The sequence below is a fragment of the Hylobates moloch genome, unplaced genomic scaffold (genome assembly GCF_009828535.3).
Source record: "Hylobates moloch isolate HMO894 unplaced genomic scaffold, HMol_V3 SCAFFOLD_17, whole genome shotgun sequence".
In the NCBI taxonomy this organism is placed as follows: Eukaryota; Metazoa; Chordata; class Mammalia; order Primates; family Hylobatidae; genus Hylobates; species Hylobates moloch.
The window spans coordinates 54,094,698-54,106,278 of NW_026652292.1; the positions used below are offsets into that span (position 1 = coordinate 54,094,698).

At 37.9% G+C, this 11,581-nt stretch overlaps 1 pseudogene; it reads right to left on the reverse strand.

The window, feature by feature from the left end:
• Positions 1-9,331: 9,331 nt before the first annotated feature.
• LOC131381639 (histone-lysine N-methyltransferase SETMAR-like) lies at positions 9,332-11,261 on the reverse strand (annotated as a pseudogene).
• Positions 11,262-11,581: the final 320 nt, after the last annotated feature.

Consider the following 11,581-nt stretch of genomic DNA (forward strand, 5'->3'; position numbering starts at 1 on the left):
TAAGTTCCATTGTGTTTTAATTCCTACTATCTTGAGACTCTGTCCTTCAAAACCAAAACTTATCCTATCTGATTCAGGAATCTTGGGATTCCAGGTAGTGAAGGCACTGGAAGTACATGGTTGTTATTAATGGCAAGAAAAAGAGATGATGCACATAACACACTTAGTACAGTGCCAGGTATATAGTGGGCACTCGGAAAATAATAGTTCTTTCCACTATCTTAACACACAGTGGCTCATTCAAGTCAAGTCACTTCCAGGACATCACTAACGCCTTCACGTTTATGTAGATTCCTAATAGTTTCTTCTTAGGTCTCATCACAAATTCTTAGCTCTTCCAAGTGGTTGGTATTTGTGAGGGTTTTAAAGATATGTTGGCATATTTGTTAATACTCTTTTTGAGCAGTAAGAGCTTAAATTTCCTACTCGTTTAGTGGCTGGATTTAGTAACTTGCCTCTAAGAAATAGAATATAGAAAAAATGATTGGGTATCACTTCCAATATTAGGTTATAAGAAGATTTTAACTTCCACTTTGTGTATATCTCTCTCACCTTCTCTCTCTTAGTTCCTTTATGCTGGGGATAACAAACTTAAATTTTGTGAGCGGCACTATGGAGAGGTCCATTTGGTGAGGAACTGAAGCCTGCAAGAAAAGCCACATGAGTGAGCTTGGAAGTAGATACCCTGGCCCCAGAAAATATTTGCGATGGCTAAAGCAGTCCTGGCCAGCAACCTGGCTGCAATATCTGAGAGAATCTGGGCCAAAATAGCACAGCTAAGATTCTCCCAGGTGCCTGACCCTCAGAAACTATGCAAGGAATAATTATAGTTTATTCTTGAGTTTTAAACTGCTGAATGAATTTTGAGGTAATTTGTCTATATATATAGCAATAGATGGTTAATGCAATATTCAAAATATGTTTGGTAAAGTTAATTATCTTATTCTGTTCTGTTAGAATTCAGAATGCTCTCTCTAGTTGATCTTGCTAATGCTTGTGACTCTTGTATTTATACTGTAATTATATCTCCAAATTTGTATATATATCCCAAACTTTATATCTAAATTCAAGCAACATATTTCAATCTACACGAAGCTGTCTTTCTTATCTCAGTGAATAATGTTACTCTTCATTTTGTATCCCAAATTAACATCCAGATAATCATCTTGTATTCCTTTATCTCCCTTTCTCCTTTTCTTATCCCTGTCAAATAAATAAATTTCATTCTTAGAATAAACTCTAACAGGCCTCCTGCTCCATTAGATTTGATTTATCTGTATTTTTTATTTTAGATTTTGGGTTTTAGTAGAAAGTCAGATTAGTCTGCACCTTTTCTGTCTGCGTCATCATTACGTGAATCCTAAGACATTTAAAGCAATATTCTTTATATAGAAATACTTGAATTTCTTGCCCTTTTTGGAGAGGCAGAGGGTGTTCCTTGACACTAAAAACATTTATTTTGTAGTTATTAGTTTATGCTCATATATAAGCAACTTTAATAATATATATCAAACAATTCAATCATTTTATCCAGGTTTCAAGTTTTCTATGTGATATTTATATATATTACTTTCTTATATTATACGTGTTATAGTAACTGTATCTTTCACCATATAATGACATTTCTTGTTCTTAAAAAAAAGTGCCACAAAATCTATCTATTCTATTAACTTTTCTAAAAAACCACTCTTGGTTTTATGTTTGAATTCAACTTTTTAATTAGATGTCTAACTCATTATATTTAAAGTTTATATTCATCAATTTATATGTCTCACAGATCAGATTTATTTTTTAGATATTTTTCAATGTGCTTGAAGTGAGTGCTTAGTTCATTTTTTTCTCCCAGGTTTTATTGCTCTGTAATAATACAACATTTATTGCTGTGGATTTTCTTCTGAGAATGATCTTGGCAGTGTCCCATGGGTTTCAATATTCAGTTTTGTTATTTTCTAAATGGATGAAATTGGTTTTAGTTTCTCTTTAGACTAAGAGTACTGTAACATTTTTTTTTAATTTATAAAGAAAAAGAAGTTTAATGGACTTACAATGCCACATGGCTGAGGAGGCCTCACAATCATGGCAGAAGGTGAATGGATTTTTTTGAAATTATTATTATAATACTTTAAGTTCTAGGATACATGTGCAGAATGTGCAGGTTTGTTACATAGGTATACATGTGCCATAGTGGTTGCTGCACCCATCAACCCGTCAGCTACATTAGGTATTTCTCCTAATGCTATCCCTCCCCTTGGCCACCACCCTCTGACAGGCCCCAGTGTGTGATATTCCCCTCCCTGTGCCCATATGTTCTCATTGTTCAACTCTCACTTATGAGTGAGAACATGCAGTGTTTTATTTTCTGTTCCTGTGTTAGTTTGCTGAGAATGATGGTTTCCAGCTTCACCCATGTCCCTGCAAAGGACATGAACTCATTCTTCTTTATGGCTGCATAGTATTCCATGGCATATGTCTGCCACATTTTCTTTATCCAGTCTAACATTGATGGGCATTTGGGTTGGTTCCAAGTCTTTGCTATTGTGAACAGTGCTGCAGTAAACATATGTGTGCATGTGTCTTTATGGTAGAATGATTTGTAATCCTTTGGGTATATACTCAGTAATGGGATGGCTGGGTCAAATGGTATTTTTAGCTCTAGATCCCTGAGGAATTGCCACATTGTGTTCCACAATGGTTGGACTAATTTACACTCCCACCAACAGTGTAAAAGTGTTCCTATTTTTCCACATCCTCTCCAGCATCTGCTGTTTCCTGACTTTTTAATGATCGCCATTCTAACTGGTGTGAGATGATATCTCATTGTGGTTTTGATTTGCATTTCTTTAATGACCAGTAAAGATGAGCTTTTTTTCATATGTTTGTTGGTCACATAAATGTCTTCTTTTGAAAAGTGTCTGTTCATATCCTTCACCCACTTTTTGATGGGGTTGTTTGTTTTTTTCTTCTAAACTTGTTTAAGTTCCTTGTAGATTCTAGGTATTAGCCCTGTGTCAGACATGGATTGCAAGAATTTTCTCCCATTCTGTAGGTTGCCTGTTCACTCTGATGATAGTTTCTTTTGCTGTGCAGAAGCTCTTTAATTAGATTTCATTTGTCAATTTTTGCTTTTGTTGCAATTGCTTTTGGTGTTTTAGTCATGAAGTCTTTGCCCATGCCTATGTTCTGAATGGTATTGCCTAGGTTTTCTTCTAGGGTTTTTATGGTTTTAGGTCTTACGTTTAAATCTTTAATCCATCTTGAATTAATTTTTGTATAAGGTGTAAGGAAGGGGCCCAGTTTCAGTTTTCTGAGTACGGCTAGCCAGTTTTCCCAACACCATTTATTAAATAGGGAATTGTTTCCCCATTGCTTGTTTTTGTCAGGTTTGTCAAAGATCAGATGGTTGTAGATGTGTGGTGTTACTTCTGAGACCTCTGTTCTGTTCCATTGGTCTATATATCTGTTTTGGTACCAGTACCATGCTGTTTTGGTTTGAAGTCAGGTAGTGTGATGCCTCCAGCTTTGTTCTTTTTGCTTAGGATTGTCTTGGCTGTATGAGCTCTTTTTTTTTTTTCATATGAAATTTAAATTAGTTTTCTTTTTCTAATTCTCTGAAGAAAGTCAATGGTAGCTTGATGGGAATAGTATTGAATCTATAAATTACTTTGGGCAGTATGGCCATTTTCCTGATACTGATTCTTCCTATCCATGAGCATGGAATGTTCTTCCATTTGTTTGTGTCCTCTCTTACTTCCCTGAGCAATGGTTTGTAGTTGTCCTTGAAGAGGTCCTTCACATCCCTTGTAAGTTGTATTCCTAGGTATTTTATTCTCTTTGTAGCAATTGTGAATGGGAGTTTGCTCATGATTTGGCTCTCTGTTTGTCTATTATTGGTGTATAAGAATGCTTGTGATTTTTGCACGTTGATTTTGTATCCTGAGACTTAGCTGAAGTTTCTTATCAGCTTAACAAGTTTTGGGGCTAAGACAATGGGGTTTTCTAAATATACAATCATGTAATCTGCAAACAGAGATAATTTGACTTCCTCTCTTCCTATTCGAATACCTTTATTTCTTTCTCTTGCCTGATTGCCCTGGCCAGAACTTCCAATACTATATAGAATAGGAGTGTAACATTTTGTTCACTACGAAAGTGTCTATGTTTTTGCACAACCTCTGCTTAACAAGGTGAGGTTCCTTCTTTCTTTCTCATGCATTCTCTGACCTTCCTTGACTCTCTCTCACCATGCCCTACCTCCCCTTCACCCCTTCACATCTGATGTCCTCCTAAATTTTTTATCTATGGTATATTTCTATTTCTTTCATTCTAATTTCTTTGTCAAATTCTATTTCTCTGTTATCTTCCTTGTAGTTTTTATGTTATGATTATTTACATGTGTGTTCAAGACCTAACCTATTAACTCTTTTGGTGCAGAACAAATTTTGATTTGCCTTGAATTTTCATAGTGTATAATACTATGCCTTGTACATAGTAAATACTTGGTAAATGCATACAGACTGATCAAATGACAGTGTTTGAGTGGCAGAGAATACAAGGTAAAAAAACAGCTGAGCTGACCTAGGAAGTCAGTCAAAAGAAATCTCAAGTGGACAGTGGGCCCAGAAAGTAACCAATGCCAAATTGGAACTTGAAATTAGTAGGCTGCAAGGAGGTTCTCAGAAAGATGAATGGGCATTCCAATTAATAAACAGAATGACAAATGAGCAGGATTACAGTAGTGACACAGTGAAGAAAGCATGTGCTTCTTCTCTCAATAAGGATAAATATAAATGCCTGGAAGACAAATATAAACTCCAGGAAAAATAACAGCTAACCCTGTCTATAAAGTTAGTGTCCAAGTGTGAGATACATTAAATAAGGCATGATTTTGAGCAAATATTGAAGTATAATTATGGAGAATCACTTGACCAGGATGCTTAGGATCATTACACGTTGATTGCTATGGCAGTGGGTGATATGGGAATAAAGTGAAGGAAATAGAATAGTAGCACATGAGTTGGTCATTCATTGAATATTTATGTAGTCATTATACTGTAACTGCTGTTTACTAGTTTTCAGCTCTTAGAATACCTCCACAGAGATAGCATAAATATTTAATTATGATTATAGAACAAAACATAAATGTTAATAGGCATTATAATGTAAAATTAGAGATGCTACTGATAGAAGGTGAGAAGTAGTGGGGAGAGATAAAATGTGCACGAAGAGGTGAGGGCTTAATAGAAAGGAGTCAAGTGATTACATTTCTTGGAATAAAATGGAGGTTAAGTATACTACTTAATTCACAATAGTTATTGGGTTTGATTATTTGGGAAGCTATAACAAAATGCCATAAACTGGTAGCTTTTAAAGACAGAAATTTATTTATCACAATTCTGGAAGATGGGAAGATCAAGATCAAGGTGCCATCAATTCAGTGTCTGGTGAAAGCCACTTCCTCACAGATGGTGCCTTAACTGTGTCTCCAGATGGTGGAGGGAGTCAACTAACTCTCTGGGATCTCTTTTAAAAGGCACTGATTTCATTCACGAGTGCTCTACTTCTGTGATCTCATCACCTTCCAAAGACCCCTCCTTCTCATACCAACAGCCTGGGGGTTAGGATTTCAGCATATAAACTCTGAAGGTACATGAATCTCCACACCATAACAATTACCAAGATGAGAAATAAAAATTATAGAATTGTGTTTCCAAGGAAGCTCAACAAAGAGCACCTCTTTTCTTCACCTGGATTCGTAAACATTTGTGAAAAATAAGGAGTGGCGAGCAGAAGGCAAAGTGCCATTTTAGTTAGTAGTAAGAGCTAAGTGTAGGATGTGTGAGGCCAAATAGGCTTGCTAAGTGAACCACGTGTTGGAAAGGTGATTAGTCCAGCCTGCAGTGCTGGATTATTATAGAACAGGTCTTTCCTCACTGCAGAAAGCAGCAGAGACCTGGAGAATTCCAATAAAAGAAGGGCAGGATTAGTAGAACTAGGCTGACATGGTTTGGATCTCTGTGCCTGTCCAAATCTCATGTTGAATTGTAATCCCCAATATTGGAAGTGGGGCCTGGTGGGAAGTGATTGGGTCCTGGGGGTGGTCCCTAAGGAATGGTTTAGCACCATCCCCCTAGTGCTGTTCTCATGATAGAGTTCTCAAGAGATCTGCTTGTTTAAAAGTGTGTACTCATGCCAGTAATCCCAGCACTTTGGGAGGCCGAGGTGGGTGGATCTCCTGAGGTCAGGAGTTTGAGACCAGCCTAGTGGTAAAACCCCATCTCTACTAAAAATACAAAAATTAGCCAGGTGTGGTGGTGGGGGCCTGTAATCCCAGCCACTGGGGAGGCTGAGGTAGGAGAATCACTTGAACCTGGGAGGTGGAGTTTGCAGTGAGCCGAAATAGCGCCATTGCCCTCCAGCCTGGGAAACAAGAGTGAAATTCGGAAATTCCATCTCAAAAAGAAACAAAGTGTGTAGCACCTCCCCACTCTCTCTCTCCTCCTCATGCTCCAGCCATGCTCTCGCTTTGCCTTCCACCATGAATAAAAGCTCCCTGAGGCCTCCCCAGAAGCAGAAGCTGCTATGCTTCCTGTACAGCCTGCAGAACTGTGAGCCATTAAACCTCTTTGCTTAGTCAGTTACCCAGTCTCAAGTATTTCTTTACAGCAGTGTGAGAATGAACTAATACACAGGCCCAGTTAATTTTTTTCCAAATTTATCAGATATCTCTCTTTACCTCTTTTGGCATAAAATGAGTAAAGACGCAGACAATGACCCAGAGAGCCAGTGGAGCCTCAAGCACATGGAAGGAACAATCAAATACGAGAACAAAGGCCTGGTGTGGTGGCTGAGGCCTGTAATCCCAACCTTCTTGAGGCATAATTTACCCCCCATGAAGTTCATTCACCCACTTCAAGTGTATGGTGAGATCTGTTATGTTACAGATGACCTGTGAGTTGGGGGTGACTGTTCCAAAGCTTAATTAAAAGGTCCAAACTCAAAGGGTTTGGGGGGAAACAGGTATGATTACAACTACCAAAAATATAACAACACAGATTCTAAATAGAATAAAATATAAAATTCACTGCTAATGCTGGAGTGAAATTTCAAACTTAACAATGCAGGTCCTATTAAATATTTGAATAAGTATCTAGGCTACAATTTTTATTTCCAATTAGGAGTCATCTGTCTTTTTAAGAGAGAGCAAATAAATCTCAGTTTACATAAGGGGCCAATTCCACTCTTAAAATTACGCACAGGAAAGCATAAGAAATGTACATGAATATCATTTCCATAGAATAACAATTATATTAAGATTTCTTTTATATTTTCCTACAGGCATAGACAATCACAAATTAGAGGAATAATATATTATGTAAATTTTCTGGTAAAGAGAGAAAATCTTTTGCCATATATTGATTCAGAAACATGAGTAAATGAATCCCTTAGATGATTTTGAAAATCCTTCTGGAGAACTAAAACAAAATCTCCATAAAGAATAAGAGAACATCAACACTTAATGATCCCATACTGATTAGAACTATGTAAATGTACTGAGTGTATATATTGACTATTTTACTATTTAGTGTTAAATAGTAGGTTTGGCTGGAGTTTTCTGGGTGAGATCACATGTACTATCTCCATTTTGAGAACTGATACTAACCCACAAATATCGCAGAGTCTGCAGAACACTAATTTTTTTTTTTTTTTTGAGATGGAGTCTCACTCTGTCACCCAGGCTGGAGTGCAGTGGCACAATCTCAGCTCACTGCAAGCTCTGCCTCCCAGGTTCACGCCATTCTCCTGCCTCAGCCTCCTGAGCAGCTGGGACTACAGGCGCCTGCCACCTAGCTCGGCTAATTTTTTGTATTTTTAGTGGAGATGTGGTTTCACCATCTTAGCCAGGATGGTTTCGATCTCCTGACCTCGTGATCTGCCCACCTCGGCCTCCCAAAGTGCTGAGATTACAGGCATAAGACACTGCACCTGGCCCACTAATTTTTATGTAAACTAATTTCAGCATTTAGCATTATGTAATTTTGGCTGGACTGAATGCTAACTTGTGCTAAAAGGGTAATTATCAAAGAGGTAATATGCTTTTTATATTTTCCAATACTTAAATTACATCAAAACCTAAATTTTGTCATGAGTGGCATATAATAAAGGTAATTATTTTAAGTACCAAGTGAGAAAATCTGAAAGACTTAACAAATTAGTAATAAAAAGAAAAAAATTTACCATTTTCAGTACTGTCCCTGAGAAGCACACGATGCTTTGCTTCATATATATCATCTAATTGTCACAGTAGCGCTGGAGTAATACTTTTTTTTGTTTCCATTTTACACTTGAGAAAAATGATTCTACATGGTGAATAAATAAACATCCCCAAGTTTACAGAACAATATGTGACAGCCAGGCAGTAAACAGATTTGTCAGCCTTGGAGACTATGCTCCTAATTCTTATGCCATTCTGCTTGGGTAAATCATGACTGGAATATTTGGAATTCTATTCAGGATTTTCTAACTTATGGTGCATGTTCTTTCTGCGCAAGAGTTACTACCTACATTTCTGGAAGATGTTTGGCAGCATTCTAATTTCCTTAGAAATTTGCATGTGATGGCAGTTAAAGAAATGTATCTTTAAAAATATACTTGGCTTGTGAACAATTGGATGCAAAAAGTAAATTTGAAGAGGCTCACTTTCCTCTCTGAGGAAGTTAGAGAATTACCCCAAGTTGTCAAATGTACTTTGCCAAAGTAGATCCTTGGATGCTTGATGAAAATGGGATGTATATATACGTCTCACCTGGTGGCCACATGTTTGGATGTCACCCTCCTAGTTTAAGTGTGAAATAAGTCGTGGAACTGTGGATCATCAGAGCAATTGTTAGATGAGGTGGTCAAAGAAAGGAATGTTTTCCCGAGAGCTGTTCTTCCATCAACCAAACCCCAAACCCCTCCCCAGCCCAGTTCTGCTCCTAGCTGGCTCTCACCCTTTGATGTTGAAACCTGGATCTTGTCTTTTCCTCTGGGTTGTTCTGAGGATTAAAAGAGATCATCTGTGTGAAGTGATGACTCCAGTGCCTGACACATAATAAGAACTCAAGAGCTGTTAGCCATTTTCATAATTACTCATGCTTCTCAAACTGCTTTCATACTGTCTCTTTTAATCCTGATTATAATTCAGTGAGGTAAGCATTCTCATCCCCATTTATCAAATAAGGAACTTGAGGCTCAACAAAGCCAGGTATAAACTATTAGGTTGGTGTAAAAGTAATTGCAGTTTTGAACCATGAAATTTAATTCATTATAACTAGGCTCAAATACATCTTTATTAATCAAAATAGGAACCATTACAATCAACACAGTTTTGCCAAGGAGAAATAAGTTTGTGTATTCCTGTAGCGTAAAAATCCATGCTTTGGGATCCGACAAACTCTTGGAAAGCATTTTCTGCATCCTGCTGGTTGTGGAAGCATTTTTCCTGCAAAAAGTTGTCGAGATGCTTGAAGAAGCGGTAGTTGGTTGGCAAGGGGTCAGGTGAATATGGTGGATAAAGCAAAAACTTCCTAGCCCAATTTGCTCAACTTTTGAAATATTGGTGGTGCGACGTGCAGTCGGGTGTTGTAGAGAATGGGGCCCTTTCTGTTGACTAATGCCAGCTGCAGGTGTTGCAGTTTTTGGCGCATCTCATTGATGTGCTGAGCGTACTTCTCGGAAGTAATGGTTTTACTGGGATTCAGAAAGCTGTAGTGAATCAGACCGGCAGCAGACCACCGAACAGGGACCATGACCTTTACTGGTGCAAGTCTGCCTTTGGGAAGAGCCTTGGAGCGTCTTCTCGGCCCAACCACTGAGCTGGTCATTGCCGTTTATCATATAAAATCCTATTTTCCTTGCACATCAGAGTCCGATTGAGAAATGGTTCGTTATTGTTTTGTAGAATAAGAGAAGAGGACACTTCAAAACGACAATTTTTTTATTTTTATTTTTGGTCAGCTCATGAGACACCCACTTATCGAGCTTTTTCACCTTTCTGATTTGCTTCAAATGCTGAACAACCGTAGAATGGTCGACACTGACTCCTTCAGCAACTTTTCATGCAGTTGTAAGAGGATCAGCTTTGATGATTGCTCTCAGTTGGTCATTGTCAACTTCTGATGGCCGGGCACTATGCTCCTCATCTTCAAGGCTCTTGTCTCCTTTGCAAAACTTCTTGAACCACCACTGCATTGTACGTTCATTAGCAGTTCCTGGGCCAAATGCATTGTTAATGATGTAAATTGTCTTCGCTGCTTTACGACCCATTTTGCACTCAAATAAGAAAGTCGCTAGAATTTGCTTTTTATCTAACATTATTTCTGTAGTCTAAAATAAACATAAAATAAACAGCAAGTAATGTCATTAGCGAAAATACAGAAAGTGAGAAATGCCCATGAAATGATGTATAACATAAGCACATTTAAGAATATATTCCAATATCAAATGGCAAATTCCAACAATGCAAAAACTACAATTACTTTTGCACTCACCTAATAACTCAGCATAGCCAATCCTAAAACCACAGTCTTTGAGCAGAGTCTTCCATTTTTCCAACCACATCACAAATGTTCTCAAAGAGACACCAAGCCTTTTTTTCTGGTTAAACTCACAGGTATGTTATGCTACAATATGCTTTGCTCCAGACCTCTTCCTTTCACTATGGCTTTGCTCTCTCTGCTGCCTGAATCCATATGAAAGTCTTGTTCCTCTGAGCTACTAAAAAATCCAAGCTGTGGCTTATCTTTATTGGGTTCTGACTGTATCTCTGTCCTTTTAATATCCTTTTTTTGGTTTTTAGAGACAGAGTCTTGCTCTGTTGCCCAGGCTGGAGTGCAGTGGCATGATCTTGGCTCACTGCAACCTCCATCTTCTGGGTTCAAGCAGTTCTCCTGCCTCAGACTCCTGAGTAGCTGGGATTACAGGCACCCACAACCACATCTGGCTAATTTTGTATTTTTAGTAGATATGGGGTTTCGCCATGTTGGCCAGGCTGGTCTCAAATTCCTGACCCCAAATGATCCTCTAGCCTTAGCCTCCCAAAGTTCTGGGATTACAGATGTGAGCCACCACACTTGGCCTTTTTTTTAAGCATTCTTATAACTTCATTTTTTCATATTTTCCAGTAAATCCCTCATTTCCTTATTTGTCTTTGAAATTTCCTCAGGTCAGTGACTATATCTAACAATTCTTTGATTCTCTCTCATACTTACTGATTCAGTCATTCAGTCATTCAACAAATATGCCTACTTGTCTGCTATAAGCCAAGGATATATTTCTAGATAAAGCAGACAAATTCTCTGCTCATATCCTAGCATTTGGGGGAGGATATTAAAAGTAAACAAAGGCACATGTGTGAATACATACATAAGTAAATTAGAAAAGTATCAGAGGTTTATAAGGGCTATACCAAAAATTAAAATAAGATGCTGTGGTTGCGAATAACTGGATGGCTGCCATAATCTGGGTGAAGGACCTTCTGAGGTATTGACATCTGATTTGCAAGAAGGAACTTGTGTCATACTCATTTTCATAAACTGAATAA